The sequence below is a fragment of the Panthera tigris genome, chromosome C1 (assembly GCF_018350195.1).
Source record: "Panthera tigris isolate Pti1 chromosome C1, P.tigris_Pti1_mat1.1, whole genome shotgun sequence".
NCBI classification, from domain to species: domain Eukaryota; kingdom Metazoa; phylum Chordata; class Mammalia; order Carnivora; family Felidae; genus Panthera; species Panthera tigris.
Window position 1 is genome coordinate 149,756,649 of NC_056667.1, and position 20,611 is coordinate 149,777,259.

The window sequence follows — 20,611 nt, forward strand, 5'->3', positions numbered from 1 at the left end:
GGTGTAGAATGCTTGCACTTTTACCTTTCATGTTTCTTTGTTGCCTAACATTATAGCTCACATCTCTCCTCACAGGTTAAATATTTCCCCAAATCACTGATATGTAAAGAACCTATTTAGTGAGAGACTATTGTTTTCCATATTTTTAGCAAATGTTTCTATTTTTTACAGTCTGAGAACATAGAAGACACAGTAACCCCCAGGAATATTATTCAAGACTTCTGTTTAAAGCCTTTTAGTTTGGCCCAAATTGGTTCCTTCCCATCTCCGCCATTTGCTAGTGATTTCCCTGCACACAGAAATAGAATGCCCACTCTTCCCATCCATTAGTGTTACCTGACTCCTCTGAAAAGAATAATTATTTTCTTCCTTCACATGTCTCTTTCTGAGTTTACATCTTTTTTATATTAATGTTATATACATTATTTCTTCTCTTTTGTTTTTGATTATAAGCTTGTTTAGGGACAAATCATCATCTTACACATATTTACATTCTTCTGTGTTATCTAGCACTTTTTCTTGAATTAGGTAGGTATTAAAATGTGTTGCATTGAATCTCATTTATATGTCATTCAATAACATATCCCTAATCACATAAGAGTGAATTTATATAATGTAATTAGGTGCATAATTAATGTTCATCAAATAATTACCCATGAAATTATTTTGCATGTAAATACAGAAGTTTCTGATTATGTTGCACTGCACTGAGATAAATCAATCTAGTTATATTTCAATCTGATTTTCAGGAATTCATAAATGTAGAACTGTAATGGAAAAATTAAACTTACCTTTAAATCTTGGCCTACACATTAAATAAAAGAGACATTTTCTTTATCTTTTATTGCTTTTAGCAGACAGTAAAATACTTTTAAGTCAAGGATTTAATAAAGAAAAGTATACCCCTATATTGATATTCTTTTGGTCATCCCACTTGAGGAGAAAAATGGTTTACCAGTTTATTTCCTTTGGGGATCACTTACTAGATGGTGCACCCAAAGTGCACCTAGCACAAAACGATCATACAATATAGTTCTATCAATGGTAGTACCCTCGCACTTTCTTCCTTCCACCCCATTCCTGAGCTCTTATGGGTAACTGAAATGGTTTTCTGACGATAATCATCATAATGTCAAAAGTGGTTTCCACCACAAAACTAAAGATAATGAGTGCAGATCTTGTATTTATGACACAGTATTTTGCAATCAACGTAAAAAATAATTGGAAAAAAAAAGGAAGGCAAGAAAGAGCCAAAATTAGGCCTATGCATTTTATTTCTAAACTTTTATCTCCAAGAGAAGGAAAAAGTGGATTCTGTTGGGAGAAACCAAATTTGGCTTCACAAAGACAGAGGTGGGCTTTGAAGGAGGAAGGGTGTTCTGAAGGCAAAGAAGGAAGCATTTGTTATATTCTGGAATCGTTAATATGGTATGGCTAAAGCATTGGAATTTCTGCATGGGGCAAAGAATGACTGTAGATGAAGTTTCAATATTTGCATGAGGTAGTAGACAATGACTTAATTCTTGAAATTACTAAATGAGGAGAGTACTATTGTAATCTCCATTTTACAGTTAAAGAAACTAAAGCACAGAAGACTAATAGGCCAGGCCAAGGGACTAGCAAGTGGTAGAGCAGGGATTCAAAAATCACAAGGGTCTGGGCTTTTCACAACTGTATTGCAGAATTAAAGATAATACTGAGTCTTGTGTTGTAGAGGACTGAATGGGGCAAGGTGATTGGAAGACTTGGGCATGCTTACTCATTTGATCATGACTATTTAAAAAAAGTTAAGATTTTCATGTCCTGTTATAAAAAAATAAAGGATTCAATAATTAATACTCATATCTCAATAGTTTTCTGAATAATTTTGCAAAAATTTGAGTTTTATAGTTAATAAATTCCCATTAGAGAGATTCATTTCCATAAATAAGAGAACCTCTCTCTAACTGAAAACCGGTGAGATCATAACCTCATGTTCTCCTATTTTAAATTCTTGCCTCTGCTGCACCACAAAATGAATAATCTTATTGTTTCCTTATTCCACATGTCTTTTCTTTGAAAAAGGTTCATTTTTCCCTGCCATTATTGGTTGATTAGCTTTTGTGCATTTAGTATTGTTGATATTGGCTCAATGTCAATTAATGGGGCAGTTCTAAGTGGTAGTTGGTCCATTGGTAATGAGTAGTGAAATTAGTTAATTACATAGGACCCATATGAAATTGTACATTTTTCCTGCCAAATACTTTGAATATTTGAGAATGGGAGTTAGGCACATAGACTAATACTGAAGAATAGTCAATATTAAATTTCATTTCCTTCTTGAGCAATCTTTGCCACCTGAGCACATTTCATAATGAACTCTTGTATTTTACCATGGGTATCCTAAGAATAAGAAACAAATGAGAGAGTATTGTTTTAAATACTTTTATTTCTAAAATTATCATGTGAGCTATACATCATGTTCCGTATTTCTTCATTTTAGTCATTTCACATAATTTGTGTATGTGACACACATCAATATATTTTGATATATATATAATTTATTCATGATGCTTTACCTATTTGAAGTGAGCAACAACTTGATAGTTATTTATAATCTGTTTTTATGGTATATTGTAATTCCAAGAAAATTTGAAAGATCTTAAAGTATTTTTATAACTTTGGTTATGGTTTATTAGGCCATTTGTAAATAGTTATAGACATGTATTTGCTTGAGGACAGTAACATATATTCTAGTGTGTATATGTAATTATGAAATCCTGCAAATTTATGGTTTCATAATTTCAGGGTCCTGGATATACATTTTGTATCCCTTGCTTAGGATGATAGTTTTTAGGTAGCCGGTCTTAGGATAAAGCCCTTACTGTTAATCACTTTTCATTATTCTTTATAAGTCAAACTGTGTTTAATAATATTTCTACCCATCAAAGGTATGGTATAGCATTTAGGGTATTTGCTTTCTTTCTTTTTTTTTGTTTTTGGATGGAGGAGGGTATCTGCTTTCTAATGTGACTTAAATATATCATTTGTGAATTGAATAGGACTCTGTGTGTGTGTGTGTGTGTGTGTGTGTGTGTGTGTGTAACATTTTCAATCACTATTTCAGAGATATAGATGAAAAGAAATTCCTTTTCATTACATTAAATATAATCCTATAAATATTAAAAGAAGGAATTTTACAGCATAGAAAGTATCCCTTTAATCCTTAAATATTTGAATCCTTAAATATTGAAAACTTTGAAGACAGACCACAAATGACCAAAGCTTCTTAATATATACCATATAGGTTTATATTAATATTACCCTTTAGTTTTGCATTTTCCAGGCATCTGAGACTTAAGGGTATTCATTATTTAGTGACACAGTTTAATAATGAGGGAGTAGGACCATGAAGGTGACATTGTGAAGTAGATCAATTTAGTCTACTTCTTGATTAAATTCTAAATCTCTATGTCAGCTGCTAATCTTTCCCCCTGGTGTGATCCTACTTCAAAGCTCCTCTGTTATGTGTGAGCGTAGCCTCCTCAGGTTGTTGCCTTTCTAGAGGGTCGGTCTCACAGTAGTACACGCGGGGCTAGGCTACCAGTCAGGTAGGACCTTTCTAGGGAAGTTGTCATCATTCACCAATATTTAATTAAGTGCTAATGGCATAGAAGCACTGGGCCATTTTCTATTTCATACCCTGCATTCTCTAAGGAGGTTTAGATACTGGTGCTGACGATAGGGCACTTCAGTCCTACATCCCTTTGGAATAAAATGTCACTGGCCACTTTGCACATAAATGTTTACATTAAAATATAAATTGATATAATAATTGAAAGAGGTCATTTTGATTTTTTGGATAATGCACACCTATAATTTAGCAGTACTGGTAGCACTGGAACCTCAATAGAATTAATTTCACTTTGCATACCAGTATTCTGAGATTATTTTTCTGAATGCTGTCTTACATTTTCTCCAAGGAACCTTTTTACTCCCCATTCTATCTTCCTGCTTTCCTGGCAGCCTACTCGTCCCTACTGCCTTTAGACAGAACTGCTGAAAAGCACAATGAAAAAAATTGGATTCTCTTTGCTTCCTTTCTCTATCATTTCTACCCCTTAATGAGGTTCAGGTGGGATGCCAATAAAGGAAACAAAATAATTGAATTTGTGATTAGAAGAAAGTAAAATTTTAATTTTCTGATGGTAAATTAAGCTTTTGTCTCCGAGACAGGAAGATTATGAATATTCCTTTTGACCACTTTCAAAACTGCTTCTAAATTAGCTTGGGAGCATTTGTAATAAAAGTATTAAAGTCTTATTAACAAAGGGATATCTGATTTCTAGCTAAATTGTTTAAAATATGCCTATGTTATCCTTTGCATAACTCAGTTTTTTCCTTGTAATGATAATTGCCATGATTTAATTAGATGACACAGTGCCAAAGCATTTTATGACATCACAGCTATTAATACAAAATTACAGTGTCAGCAACACCAATGCAGTTGTTAACAGTGATCGCAAAAACAAAAGTCAGGTTAGTAAGTTGAGACATGGACTGTTTATGTGAATAGCTTATTTCTTAGTGTGTATCCTATTTGACTATTAAAAAGTGCTCTTAATTGCCAACTACAGTGGCTCTCTGTCCTCATCCTTTTTGAATTCTCTGTTGCTTTTAGAACTTTGACAGTGCCTTAGCTTTTAGACCTCTCTTCCTTTATCTCTCTTTCCTTGGCTGATACTTTTCTCAGATCCTGTCTTCCTTGGTATTTTTCTATTTTACCTTTTAACCTCTCTTCTTCTGCCTGACATTTCTGTATTTTTTTCAAAATAACATTAGTTTTAGTGTTTTAAAAATTATTAAAATAATATGTATCCCATTAGAAAAATCCAAGAAATATAATAAGTATAAAGAAGACAAGCAAAACAACAATCCTGAAAATGCACCTCCTAAAAGTAATATATTAATATTCTGAGAAGATTAATAATGGAATTAATATTATGAACAAAACATTAATTATGTGTCATAAACATATACATGATTATAACTAAACTATATTTAAGTGGATTTATGGTACCCTTTTAACTTTTAAATTACTCTCTTTTCATTAAAAAACATCAGGGTGCCTGGGTGGCTCAGTCGGCTAAACATCTGACTTCTGCTTGGTCATGATCTCGTGGTTTGTGAGTTTGAGCCCCGCATTGGGCTCTGTGCTGACAGCTCAGAACCTGGAGCCTGCTTCGGATTCTGTGTCTCCCTCTTTCTCTGCCCCTTCCTTGCTTGCACTCTGTATGTGTCTCTCTCAAAAATAAATAAACATTAAAAAAATTAAAAAAAAAACCCCAAACACCAGAATCTTTCCATGTTAGTATAGATACTATTCTTTTAAATTTCTAATTGGAATTTTATTGCATGGTTATACCATGCTTTATTTTACTAATCCCTTGTCAATGGAAATTTTGATTATTTCTCATTTTTGTCTTTTAAACAAAGCAGCTTTGCACATTATTGTATATGTATCTCTGTGCATTTGACCCTCCCTACATAATCTCAGAAACAGATTCACTACCTCAAAAGGTTATTAAATGAAAATTTTGATACAGGTTAAAAAAAATTTTTTTTTTAATGTTTATTTCTGAAAGACAGGGAGAGACAGAGGGTGAGCAGGGGAGGGGCAGAGAGAGAGATACAGAATCTGAAGCAGGCTCCAAGCTCTGAGCTGTCAGCACAGAGCCGTGGGGCTCAAATTCATGAACTGTGAGATAATGACCTGAGCTGAAGTCAGACACTTAACCAAGTCACCCAGGTGCCCCTATACATGTTTTTATATTGGCTTCCAGAATGATTATACTGAAATACACTCCCATTAACATGTGAGAGGTTCCATCTATTTCTTCAAAACTTTGACAATTACAATTCTCATCTATCTTTGAAATGTTTATTTCTCTCCACATTGATTCTTTTTTCCTTCTTACTCTTCATATTTTCCCTGGATGTTTCACTTCCTGGAATATTATTTCCACCAATAGGTGCTGTAGGTGTCTATATGGGCATAACCAAAATGCTCCAGATGTGTCCTGTGGATCTTCATATACTGATTATATCTAACTAGGGTAGACACATTAGAGAAGGTGGATATGACCTCAGGAGAGGTCATCTCATACAAATATTAGTTGAGGAAAATGCTAAGGGAATACTTAAAAAAACATGACTGCTAAATTAAGATATTTGGAAGATTGTTATATAGATGACAAAATATACTATCATTTTAACATGGAAATAGTAGAGTTTCATATAAGAAAAAAAAAACCATATTAAGTTGTTAAAATTGCCCTATTGGCTATGGTTACTTAGCAATATGCTTAGTTTTAGAAATGTTGAGTCTAGTGAGGAGGGCACCTGTTGGGATGAGCCCTGAGTGTTGTATGGAAACCAATTTGACAATAAATTTCATATTAAAAAAAAAAAAGAAAAAAAAGAAATGTTGAGTTAACTTCTATTTATTTAGTTTAGTATTAGAAATGTTAACTCCTATTTATTTCACATGTTGAAATGAGAGGTATTTAATCAGACGGTCTCTGAAGAATTTTCTGGTTGTAAATTCTGTGATCTTGAGAGTGAACTTTTAGATTATGCTTTAAAATATAAATTCCTTGTTAACTTTGCTTAATATTTAAATACCTGGAGGTTTTTAAGTTTTCTGACTGAAAAGAAATTTTAAATCTGAAAAGGAATGCTGACTCAATATAAATGAAGGGGTTAGAAATGTCCTATAAGTTATTTAACACCACAGAAACTTATTGTACACCTTTCTTGAGGAAGAAAACAATCCGAAGTGAAGTAATGCACCCTTATTTATCTGATTATACACTTAGTTACTTACTTGAAACTTTGAAAAGTTTTATAAGGAAGTATAAGGTGCTAAGAGAGCGTATGCTGGCCTGGCAGTTATATGTTAGACAGATGTGATAGATCTGGTCACACGGTACCGTAAGAGCTCCTGGAAGCAACAGCAGGAAACCGGCACACAAGTCCTCTCCAAGCCTTTGTGGCGCACTTGCTGATGTCCCGGAGGTCCACACAAGTCATCTGGCCAAGCCAAGAGTCAAGGGTTGGAGGAATAGATTTCACCACAGCTGGGAGAAACTGATAAAATATTTTGGGCCATTAGAAAAAATCTACCACATTATCTCTTATTTGTATATAACTATACAGAAAGGCCGTGTTTTTTCATCTTTACTTTCCAATGTTTTGTTTTATTCTTTTGGTTCTATAGTTGAAACCCACCCACTTTCTTCATGGAAACCTTTATCTTCTCAATGACTCTTCCATTTTCCCAAACGAGTCTCTCTCTGTGTCCGTAATTACCGTAATTCCCAGAATGAGCCACTTTCTACATGTGCACATGTCTTTTGGATTAACACAATACAAAACTAAATCTGGAATAGTTTACAGTTTTACATTTTTTGCTCATTTCCTAAGCTATTTCCCTAAAGCAAAGTGGCAGAGCTGTTGAAAAATCATAAATTAATTAAAATGTGTTGGGGAGGTGGAGGGTACCACCTTCTCTTTTGCGTTCATTTTTTAAAGTATCCCAGAACAGATGTTGATTTATTTTCTCCCTCTTCCTTGCAACATAAAACAACAAACATAAATGTTTTAAAACAGTGGTGAAATTGCGAGCTTCTGTGATTATAAAGGTACATATTATATCTTTCCTTATTTTGCCCCTGCTCTAGCATGCATCTCACACTATCCCCCTCAAAATGGTCCTTGGTTTTTGCACACATTATCCCATTCCTCTGCTAATGCAAAACCTACTTATTGTTTACGACTCAAGTTAAGTTCTACCTTCTCCGTGAAACTTTCCTCGATTGTTCAAGTTATTCTTGATTTCGCTCTAATACGAATTCCTACAGCATTTAATGGCTGATACCACACAAGAGCATTAGCTTTAATGCAGATTGTAATTGTTTACTGCTTTTTATTTGTATTCTAATTTGTATATTGGCTGCTGTTTTCTTTGTTGGACTTGAGTCCTCACAAAATGGATGGTTATCTTTTAAGTACAGAGATCATATGCTATAAACATTCCTTATTATCCCGTTTCTTGCCTGATTTGAATTCTAGCCTCTCGTAGAGCTCTGGAAACATCCGATATCAAGCTGTTTTACAACCTACCAGAATTGGGAATTCCCCTGGCTTTTTTTTTCTCTTAGAAAATATGATATTATTAGGCTTCATTCATTTATTTGACAAATGCTGACACTTACATGTTGAGGGTTTTTAGGTTCCAAGATGAAAAAATAACACTGCTTGATTCTCAAGATACAAAGTAATTTAGTTGCTATGTTTTTCTCAAACAGTGTCATAAACTTGTAAAAAGAAGTAGTTGTTGTTTTTTTTTTTTTTTTTAAATATACCACAGTACCTTCAAAACTAGTAAATCCCAGACTATGGCTCTTTTGATGAGTAACATTAGCACTTACAAGATTTCTATTTTTTTGATAGAATAATCATAGTCATGTGACACTTTGCTTTGTAATCATTACAAATCTAGCCCTGAGATTGGGTGACTGTGACCAGACTGGTTTGATACTTTTTTTTTTTTCTCAGTGAAACAGTCCAAGAAACAACAGTGCGGGAGCGTCTATATACACACACTCACTCACACCCTCTTGGTCTCTTTTCTTTCTCTCTGTTGCTGTCCCTCAGCAGAGAATTTCTGTTGGATTTAGAATTCTTTGATATATTATGATAAATGATGGCTTGTTGTGTTTTCTGACTCTGTTAGAGTCTCCAAGGAATTAAAGATCACATGCTTATTCAGCTTAATGTACTTGACCTTTTCCTATGATACGTCTGAATGGCTGTAGCAACTCAGTAACTATGCACCAGCTGTGTTATATTCATGTCACAGAAAAAACACAGTTCTCTTCAAGAGTAGGTAGCTTGACTTCTTTCCTCCCAGCGAAATAAAGAATAGTGTCTTAGTATTATTATTAATTATAGTAGGATTTCTCTCCATCCCCAAATACACCTCTAATCTCACTGCATTTGGTAAACATTCAGAATGCTTTGACCACAGTCACATCAAGTGGTGTTTCAGTACTGGTCCCTCTTACATAATGAAAATTTTTACAGTAGTTCTGTATCTGCTCCATGAGACTGTATCCACACAATTTAAGTGTCAAAATTCCAGGATTTGTTAGCAAAATTTTACTCAGAAAGCAGTGTTTGTTACCTTTAATGTAACTTTGCTTTTCTAATGGGGAAACTGTATTTTCTGTCAAGTGACATAGAGTCAATTTTGAGTAAATTCTAGTGTTCTGTGCTTATCTTGAAAAAAATCTTTGCTTTTAATAGCACTGTTCCATTCTTACTAATATTTTGGAAATACATTTGTATCTAAGTGATTCCAGATTTTTATTAATTTGGGGGTTTCTAACATGGCATAAAAGTAATTATTGACTATTTTGATTAACTTAAAAAAATGCTCATTTGAGAAGATTCCCTCTTTTAACTAAATTTTTGGACTTTATATATCATAAAATAAAATTGTTCTCTATATAATCTTAAAAAATAGATTAGGTTTAATAATATTCAAGGTATATTTGAGCCATGACATTTTTCATTATCTTGAATGCTTTTTCTTCTTTGAAGTGATCTCTGCTAGGTTGGAAAATTCAATTTTGAATATGATGTTTTAGGAAAAATTTATGGTAATATTAACCTGGAAATTTTATTTACATACTGTTTTCCACAGGATCTAATATGATTCTCTAGTTGCTGAAACCAGGGTTATTATAGTTGGGGTTAGAAAATTTGGCAATATAGAGGGAAACAGAAAGACGATGAAATAGGACAGGAAAACTTCATTCTGCTTTCTCATTCCTTTCAGCCACTGAGGGTGAGCAGGATGAAGGGAAAGGGAGGTAACAAGTGTGTCTGCTATATCATAGGCCTCATGTCTAATATTTTATATCTATTCTATTCTCATGCAATCTTTGTAGAAATTCTCTTAAATCTGTTGATGTTTTTAATATCTACATTTCTTTATTTTGTTCTAAAAGCAAACATGAGGTGGTCTGGATGAGGCAGATTCTTACTATTGTAGCAATAACCACGTTGGTTCTCCATGCCCCATTCTTTCCCTTTAAGGTGATATGATGAGAACTATACGGTTAGAGGCACAGGAGGGGAGCCCTAAGATTATGAATTAAGTTTATATGGGAATTTTTCTACAGCTCCCTTTTCCCCTCCTGAGAGAGGGAGGGAAATCTTATCTCCTTTATGTAATCAAATCTCAAGGAAGAGAAGAGGAAGATCCCTTAGTTTAAACCCTTTGGATATAAACTGGTAGCTATGGGGATTTATTATCTTTTGAAATGTAAAGACATAAATCTGAGAAATAAATGTCTACCTGTCTTTGAAGGTCTCTTTTAGTCCACCTTTAACCCCCAAAGCTTGTCCTTTAACTCAGATTCCAGTTTTCTCTGCTTTAGAAGTCTCTAGTCATGCAGAAACATGAAATACTTTCTCCTTAGTTCCATAAGCATAAATTGTGACCTTTCTTTCACTGTTGCTTTGAAATTTGTGGTCATACCTTTTTTTCCCCCATTCTTACATTTCTTAATGTGTTTAGTAGCCAATGCATTATTGTGTCTATTACCTATATATTTTACTTAAAGTTATCATCTCTATTTTTTTATTAAAAGATTTTTTTAAATGTTTATTATTTTTGAGATAGAGACAGAGCGCAAGCAGGGAAGGGGCAGAGAGAGAGGGAGACACAGAATCCAAAGCAGGCTCCAGGCTCTGAGCTGTCAGCACAGAGCCCGATGCGGGGCTCGAACTCACAGACCGTGAGATCCTGACCTGAGCTGTAGTCGGCCACCCCACCAACTGAGCCACCCAGGCGCCCCATCATCTCAATTTATACAAAAGATTTATATACTCAATAAAAATGTATTGAGCACCAAGAAATATCAAGTAGTGCTGCAGATACTTGGGACACATCAGCGAACAAAGAAAAAATCCCTGCTCTTCTTAAGTTGAAAAACTTTTGAGGGAAACTAGAAAGGAAGCACTAAACATAATAAATCAATTACATGGTATGTAAGTGCTATAGAAAAAATAAAAATAGAGGAGAATGAGGAGCATAAAGAGTCAGAAAGAGTAGGGTGTAATATTAAGTAGATGGTTAGTGCAGGCTTTGCTGAGAAGGTGAAATATGAGCAAAGACTTGAAAGAGGTGAGGAATTTTCCAAGTAGGCAGAATATTTCAGGCAGTAAAAAAAGACAGAGGCAAGTCCCCCGGGTGGCAGTGAGAACAGCAAGGAGGCCAGTGTGGCTTAAGCGAAGTGGAGATCAGTGAGTGAGGAGTAAGTGAGGAGGAGGTCAGTAGCAGAGAGGATCAGAGAGCTAAAAGGCATAGGGTGTGCAGATCACAAAGAGCCTTGGAAAGGCCTAGAATAATCGTGGCCTCTTCTCTGAGTAAAATAGGGTAACATTGGAAGGATAAAATGAAGAATGATGGGATCTAACTTGCATTTTAAGAGGACTACGCTTGCTACTGTGTTTGGCATAGACAGTGGGGCTAAAGGTGGACTTACGAAGGCCGGCTGGGAGACTGTCGCAGTCATCCAGGTTGGGTATGATGTTGCCCTGACTAGAGTAGTGAAGTGAAATAATAAGTGGGCAGATTCTGGATATGTTTTGCAAGGTGTTCCAACACGTTTCTTCTTCGATTGGTTGTGCGCTTAAGAGAAAGAGAGGAGTCTACAGTGACTGCAAGGTATTTGTTCTGAGCAGCCAGAAAATTTTGTCATCGACTGAGATGGACAGGATTGTGGGGGAGCGTTTTTTTAGGAGGGAGTTGGGATGGAGAAGACTAGGAGTTTAGTCCTGTACATCTTGATTTTAAGACGTACTTTAGACGTGTAGTGGAGGTGTCAGGTGAGACTGTCACCTGGGTTTGAGAGAGGTTTGAGATGGAGACACAGAATTGGAGGCTACCCACATACAGGTGGGCAGATCTAGGTTTTGTGGGGGCTGAAACTTATGCATTTTTGAAGGTTCTCTAGGGAAAAAAAATCAAAATTTGAATATAAATCAGAGGTGGATATCTATTTAGAATGAAAAAATCTCAACAAATACTTATTGGGAAACTGAATAATAGCACAAAATTGTAACATTTGGAGAAATAGGATACTTTTTAAAAGGAACTGACATACCTCTGTAATACTTTTTCCCACCAATTTTTGGTCTCTAGTGTCAAGGATTTTTAAGTATCATTTTCTGTTGAGGATATGGAAAATTAACTCACTCTTTATTATTAATTAACATTTATAGTAGTCTAGAAAAGTTTCTTTCATCTTTACAACTTATTTATAATTTCATAAAAATTTTCAGGGTTGTCTTAAAATTTAAGAAAACTTATCAAGTTCCTTGCATATATAACCTGTAAGATTTAGAGGAGTTTTCCAGAGACTAACTCTGGCTCTATACTTTGCTTCATCTCCGCTACCCACATGCTCCCAATGCGAGGCACATTGTGATGTCCCTGCACATTATGATACTACTGCAGCCCTGAGCCTTTGCGTCACAACTTCAGATGAGTTTGGCACAGTGGGTATGAGGAGTATTCCTGGAAGCTATTCCAACTCCAGGATAGCTAGCAATGACTTATTCATATATGGACGTGATGGCAAATCACATAAATATGTTCCATTAAAGCCAACCCAAGTATATCTCCACCTCTATTTCCTATGTTTGTATGTATTTATATTTATGTATTTTTTTATTCTCAAGTTAACATACAGCATAGTCTTGGCTTCAGGAGTAGAACCCAGTGATTCATCTCTTACATATGACACCCAATGCTCATCCCAGCAAGTGCCCTCCTTAATGCCCATCACCCATTTAACCCACCCCACTTCTATTTCCTCTTAGTTTCTCAAAATTTTCAGACACTCAAGATTCCAGATTCCATCATGAAGGAATCTTACACTAATAAATGTTCATAAAATATGTGACCATGAGAACACAGTATTAGTCCTCTCCACCCTTACATGTAATCTACCATGAGCTATGAGTTTTGACTTTTTTTTTAATTAAAAGACTTTATTTTTTAGGGCAGTTTTAGGTCTGTAGAGATTGCACAGGAAGTACAGATGCCCCTCTCCTCCCTGCACACAATTTCCTCTTATTACTAATATTTTACATTAGTGGAATTTAACTGAATTACATAGTGTATATTAGGGTTCACTCTGTTTTTTACATTTCTATGAGTTTTGACAAATCTATAAGATTACATATCCACTATTACAGTATCATACAGGACAATATCACTTCTCTAAAAATGCCCTGTGCTTTACTTAAACACTCTTACCGCCTCTCCCTGAACCCCTGAAAATCTTTGATAGTTTTACTGTCTCTATAGTTTCACTCTTTCCAGAATTTCATATAGTTGGAATCCTACAGTACATAGCTTTTTCACTGGCTTCCTCAATTAGCAATATGAATTTAGGGTTTCTTCATTCGAGACACCTTAAGGAAAAAGCTATATTTTCATGGTTGATAGTTCATTTCTTTTGATTGTTTAATAATACTCCATTTAATGTCTGTACCACTGTTTATTCATTTAAAGGATATCTTAGTTTCCTGTTTTTTTGACAATTATGAGCAAAGCTGCTATAAACATTTGTGTGCATGTTTTTATGTGGACATTAGCTTTCAACTCATTGGAGCAAATACCTAATGAGTGAATTCAGTATTTAGATTAGAGTCTAGACCTTACACCTATTCACAAAAAATAGCTCAAAGTGGATCATAGACCTAAAAGTAAAACAGGAACTTGTGCAGAGTGCAGAAGATAACAGGAGAAAATCTAGGTGACCTTGAGCCTGGTGATGACTTTTTATTTTAATATTTAATTTTTAAAAATGTTTCTTATTTATTTTTTGAGAGAGAGATGGAGGGAAGGGCAGAGAGTGAGGGGGACAGGGGCTATGAAGTGGGCTCTGCACTGACAGGCTGACAGCAACAAGCCTGATGTGGAGCTTGAACTCACAAACTGTGAGGTCATGACCTGAGTCAAAGTCAGACGCCCAACCAACTGAGCCCCCAGGTGCCCCTGGTGATGACTTTTTAGATAAAACACCAAAACACAATCTATTACGGAAAAATTGATAAGCTGGACTTCTTTAAAATTAAAACATATGCTCTATGAAAGACACTTAGAAGAATGAAAAGGCAAGCTAAAGAGAAAATTCTTGAAAAATGCATATCTGATGAAGGACTTATATCAAGGGGCACCTGGGGGGCTCAGCTGGTTAAGTGTCCAACTCTTTGTTTCAGCTCAGGTCCTGATCTCATACTTTCATGAGTCTGAGCACTGCATTGGGCTCTGCACTCTCAGTGTGGCATCTGCTTGGGATTCTCTCTCCCCTCCCCCCTCTGCCTACCCCCTGCTTGCACTGTCTCTGTTTCTCTCAAAATAAATAAATAAACTTTTTTTGAAAAGGACTTATATCCAAAATATATAAAGAACTCTTAAAACCCAACAATAAGAAAACAAAAATCCAAGTATAAAATAAGAAAAGATCTGAGCAGACACCTCACCAAAGAAGAAATACAGACAGTAAATAACCATATGAAAATATGCTCAGTATCATTTGTCATTAGGGAATTGTAAATTAAAATAATGAGATATCGCTACACACCCATTAGAATAGCTAAAATCCAAAATACTGACAATATCAAATGTCGGCAAGAATGTGGAGCAACAGGAACTTTCATTCATTGCTGGTTGGAATATAAATGATGCGGCCACTTTGGAAGACAGTCTGGCACTTTCTTATATAGGTAAGCATAAGCTTACCATGTGATCCAGCGAGTCAGTCATAGTTGTTTACCCAAGTGAGTTTTGATATTTTCACCAGCCTTGCAAGATTGTGTCTCAGGAAACTCCTTCAGCTTGGTCTTCCTTGCATTTAATGTTCTCAAGACATCAGTTCAGCTGTGTGTCTTGGCATCCTCTTATCTGATTATGCTTGGATATGGTTTCAGATGTTTTTTTAAGTCTTGACTTGGCAACTTTTTAGGATGTTACTTTGGGCAAATACCCATCAAATCTACATTTCACAGACAAAGACAATATTCACTAGACCCAGCCAGGCCTCTAGACTTGCCCCTTGGGTCCATGGTATCCTTTATCTTTATCCATCAGGGAATGGTTATCTTAATCAGTAATTATTAGAAACCTTTGCAATCTTAAGGTTTACTTCAACTACCACTGTCTGTAAAGCCCTAAACTTCCTCAAGTTTACTCATTTCCTCATTCACTGAAATTGCTCTTAAGAAGGCAACAGTAAACATTAATTTCCAACCTAACGACTAATTTTTAGTCTTAATCTTATATGACTTCTTTATAGCATGTAAACTGGTTAACTGTCCCCTTCTTGCAACTCTCCCCTGTTGGTTTCTTTAATTTTAAAAATTTTTTTAAAAATTAAAAAAAATTTTAATGTGTGTTTATTTTTGAGAGAGAGAGAGAGAGAGAGAGAGAGAGAGAGAGAGAAAGAGACCATGAGCAGAGGAGGGGCAGAGAGAGAGAGGGAGACACAGAATCTGAGCAGGCTCCAGGCTCTGAACTGTCAGCACAGAGCTCAGCTTGGGGCCTGAACCCACAAACCATGAGATCATGACCTGAACTGAAGTCAGACACTTAACCGACGGAGCTACCCAGGCACCCCTGATTTTTTAAATTTTGAAATGAAACATACATACAGAAAAGAGCAGAAAGCTTATGTATAAATTTTCATAAACATTATTGAAGCAAAAACTTGTATCAAGAAACAGAACATTTCTAATGCCCCAGAAGCTCCTCATGCGCCTCTCTCTCCCCAGTCACAGCTTCTATTCACCTTTATTGTAGAGGTAAACAACTATGCTGATTTTTGTATTAATCTTTTCTTATATATGCATCTCTGAACAAAATATTTTAGTTTTTCCATTTTTCAAGCCTTATAAAGCAAATTATATATACATTTTTTGCACAGTACTGTTTGTGAGATTCCTCTACATTGTGCATATCTGTGGTTTGTTCACTATTATTGTATATATCCCATGGTGTGAATACCTCCCTACTTTATTATGCATTCAGTTAATGTATTTTGGGGTTGTTTCCAGCACTTTGTGTTTATAACCAGTGCAGCTATAGAGATTCCTATACATGTTTCTTATACATTTTTACATCTTCATGCAATTCTCTAGGGTCTAGGGAAATTGTTGGGTTATAAAGTATGCATATTGTCAATTTCAATAAAAATGCTGTATTCTTTCAAAGTAGTTCCGTATAACACTACTGGTACTAGATGAGAAACTGGTCTGTACCACAACAAAACATAGAATTGTCAACCATTTCAATTTTTGCCAAGATGGTGGGGGTATAGAGGTATCTAATTATGGTTTGTTTCAATTTCCATTTCCCCGAGAGCTAGTGGAGTAGAGCACCTTTTCCTACCCATATTAGCAATTTGTATTTTCTTGTCTCTTAAGTGTCTATTTAAAATTTTTTTCTGTGCTCCTATTCAGTTTTTATCCTTTTCTTAGGATTTGTAGGATTTCTTTTTATATCTGGTTTATTGGTCCTTTATCAGTTATATGTGTTAGAAATATATTTTTATGTTTTTGCCCCCCTCCCCAACTCTTGTAATGAAGACAAGTTCCTGATTTAAATGTAATAGAACTTATTAATAATTTTTTTATGGTTAGTTCTCTTTAAGAAATTGTTTCCTAGAGGCACCAGGGTGACTCTGTGGGTTGAGCCTCCGACTCTTGATTGGCTGAGGTCATGATCTCATTGTTTGTGGGTCTGAGTCCTCTGTCAGGCTCTGCACTGACAGTGTGGAGTCTTCTTGGGATTCTCCCTCTCTCCCTGTTTCTACCCCACCCCGCCCTCCCAAAATAAATTCATCAACTTTAAAACGAAAAAAAGGAAACTGTTTCCTAACTTGGCATTAAGAAGATAGTTAACAGAGAAAATAGAGATAAAAACCAGGTATCTAATCTCCTTTATTTATGAGAGGGGGAGAGGGGCAGAGAGAGAGAGAGAGAGTAGGACAGAGGATCCAAAGTGGGCACTGTGCTGATTGCAGTAAGCCCAATGTGAGGCTCAAACTCATGAACCATTAGACATGACCTGAGCTGAAGTCAGACACTTAACCAACTGAGCCACCCAGGCGCCCCTAATCTCCCATATTGAATTGAAAGCCTGGGACTTCATGTTTTTAAATTTTAAACTTTGGTTTCTCTTTTTCTGATTCTTTTTTTAAAAGCTTATTTCTTTATTTTGAGAGAGAGAACGAGTGGGGGAAGAGCAGAGAGAGAATTGCAAACAGGCTCCATGCTGTCAGCACAGGGCCAGACGTGGGGCTCGAACTCAAACTGTGAGATCATGACTTTGAGACAACACCAGGCACTGGACGCTTAACAGACTGAGCCACCCAGGCGCCCTCTTTTTTCCGATTCTTAAATGCTAGTTTTATACAAGACTCCATCTGAATTCTTTCTTGTTTTGCACATTCTCCCTGATTAATAATCTTCAACATATTAGAGAATAACAATGTAGCAATTGTCCAAGAAATTTGAAATTACTAACACTTAAGGTGCCAACATTTGGGAATTATTTTAAGTATACAACTTTGTGGTATATTTTGATATTTGATAAGGTAAATTCTCCCTCCTGAGCTTCATCAAAATGTTGTTGATTATTTTTCTTTCAGTTTTTCCCTATACATTTTAGATTATTTGTTCTAGTTAACATTGAAATAATGTCAGGTGATGGGTATTGATGGGTATTAAGGAGGGCACTTGTGATGAGCAATTGGTGTCGTATGTAAGTTATGAATCGCTGATTTCTATTACTGAAACCAATATTGTACTGTATGTTAACTAAAATAAAAAGAAGAAATTTGTGATTGTATTGAATGCACAGATTAATGTATGTCTGTTTTGGGGTTCATATCTCTTCATTGATTTTGATATATTTGTTCAAGGCAGGGATACCTAGGGCAATATATCACACTTGTGAGTTCCACTTTTTATACAAGTTGGGGAGGGCTGAAACCTGCTGACTTATAAGAATAAAATAATATCTTGTTTATATTTGTATTCTTGATACCTAGCACAATACCACTCAATAAAATATTTGTTATCTCAGTAAACATTTGTTAGGCATCTGCTGTATGCCAGGCACTGTGTCAGGTGCTAAAGATACAAATTGACTAACATATTGGCCTTCCCTAGGAAGAAAACTACTTATAGGTAAATAATTACAATTAAGAGTTATTGATTAAGCACTAGAGGGTCCTTAAGGAAGAGAGTAGTCAACTGTATTTAGAGTGAGAGGGTATAGAAAATTTTATAGGTGGCATAATCCTTACACTAGACTTGAAAGATGAGTAGGTATTTATCAGATAGTCAGGAGAGACAAGGTAAAGACATTTTCTACAGTTGGAAGAATAAGAACAATATTAAGTAAAAACAGAGACTTGAGAACATCTGGCTATCAAGGGATGAAGGGGCTCATACTGGCTCATAGTTTGCGAAGCAGAGTGTATTTAGAAGCCTGGCCAGAGAAATAGGCAGAGGCAAGATACTGTTTGGTCTTATAGAGTACTAAAAGCTTTATCTTACAGGCAACAGCGAATAATCAGTGAGTTTAAAGCAGGGGAATAATTAGTCAGATTTGCTTTTTTGAAAGAAAAAAAAGCCATCAGCATTCAAGATTGATAAGAGGTGGGACAAGAATGCAGCTAGGAAAGAAAAAAAAAATCAGTAAGGAGAATGTTCTAAGAGTCATGGTAAGACAGGATCAGAGTCCAACTAAGAGAATAGCACTAGGGATACTGAAGAAGGAATGGATTTAAGAGATGTAAAGGAGGACCTGATGATAACTTAGATGGGCTTTGAGATGAGTAGATAGATGGCGCACTTACTAAGATAGATGATAGTAGATCCTTGGGAGACAAAGAAAAGGACTAATTCCACGGGCATGTTGAGTCTGATGTGCCTGTGAAAAGGATATCGCAGTAATATGTCTGATAGGTGGATGGATACATAGGCCTGCAGTCCAAGAGAGCAATCTGGCATCAAATTTTAGATCTCAAAGCCCATAATATGTATGTAACAGCTGAAATCATAAGGTCAAAGATGGAATCTGGGGATATCCAACGTTGAGTGGGTGAATAGAAGAGGAACCAGCAAAGAAAACTAATAGGAACAAAACAAAAGAGGAGGAGGAGTGCCAGGAGAAAGGGGTCGTAGAGAAGAGAGTGGTCAAGTATCAAGTGCCACAGATAGAAATAACAGACCTGAAAAAATTTCATGGGATTTGGCATTAATGGGGACCTTGGTGGAATCTATTTTATTAGATAGTGATTTTTTCACATACTTAACTGTGAAGGGAAAGGAACTGTCAAGATAACACCATTAGTTGGAGGTAGGGAGAAAATAGAACAATTGCTTTTTTAATTTTTTTTAATGAGACGAGTATAATTATAAACTATGGAGGATAGACACAGAGAGATTAAGACAATAAATTAAAGGTGATTATAAAATATACAACCAAATAATTAGTATTATAAGTGTTTGTGATAGATTTGTGGTATACTCAAATAGGTATAAATGCAAAAATACAGTGCTAAGCCCCAAGACGTACATATCATAAACATTCTAAAACGACTTGCTGGATTGAATTGAATGGAGTTCCATTAATATGTAAATCATTATCCTCTGTACTCTGGAATAATTCAGACTTTAATTTGTGCATTTGTTTCTGATGAAGGTCATCGGACACTATTTATTGGAGTTCATGTGCCCCTGGGAGGAAGAAAAAGCCATCGACGTCACAGGCATCGTGGTCATAAACACAGAAAGAGAGACAGAGAGAGAGATTCGGGATTAGAGGATGGAAGGGAGTCACCTTCCTTTGGTAAGACTCTTTCTCCTTGTTTTTTATTAAATTTACGATGGTAATAATATACTTGCTAAATCCATAATTAGCAATAATGCCTCATACTCACAAAATTGTTTATACTTTTACAAAAGATGTTGTTTGGTCAGATGGGGGAGAAATGAGAGATAAAAAAAACTTGATTGAACACAACTTGTGCTTTGTGAAGTTGAGAATTGGCTTAGCCTTGTGATTGAGGAAATACACATAAGTAGTAAAACTTAGTTGTATAAACCCTTTATTGTATATATATATTATATATATATTTATATATAATGTATAATGTATATAATATATAATATATAATTATATATATATTTATATAGCCTTGTGATTGAGGAAATACACATAAGTAGTAAAACTTAGTTGTATAAACCCTTTATTGTGTGTATACACACACACACACACACACACACACACACACACACACACATTCAAATAATAGTCATTGCTGTAAGTAGTTAAAAATCCAGGGGCGCCTGGGTGGCTCAGTTGGTTGGGCGTCTGACTTCGGCTCAGGCCACGATCTCATGGTCCGTGAGTTCGAGCCCCGCGTCAGGCTCTGTGCTGACAGCTCAGAGCCTGGAGCCTGTTTCAGATTCTGTGTCT

The 20,611-nt window shown here is 35.6% G+C and overlaps 1 protein-coding gene across 2 annotated transcripts in view; it reads left to right on the forward strand.

Annotated features, from left to right (window-relative positions):
* Positions 1–20,611, forward strand: part of SLC4A10 (solute carrier family 4 member 10) — a 188,251-nt gene that overhangs the window by 8,426 nt on the left and 159,214 nt on the right. For both annotated transcript variants that reach the window (XM_042997242.1, XM_042997241.1), the window contains exon 2: positions 19,835–19,981. The gene's annotated coding sequence lies outside the window, so the exon portion shown is untranslated. The remainder of the gene's footprint in view (positions 1–19,834; positions 19,982–20,611) is intronic.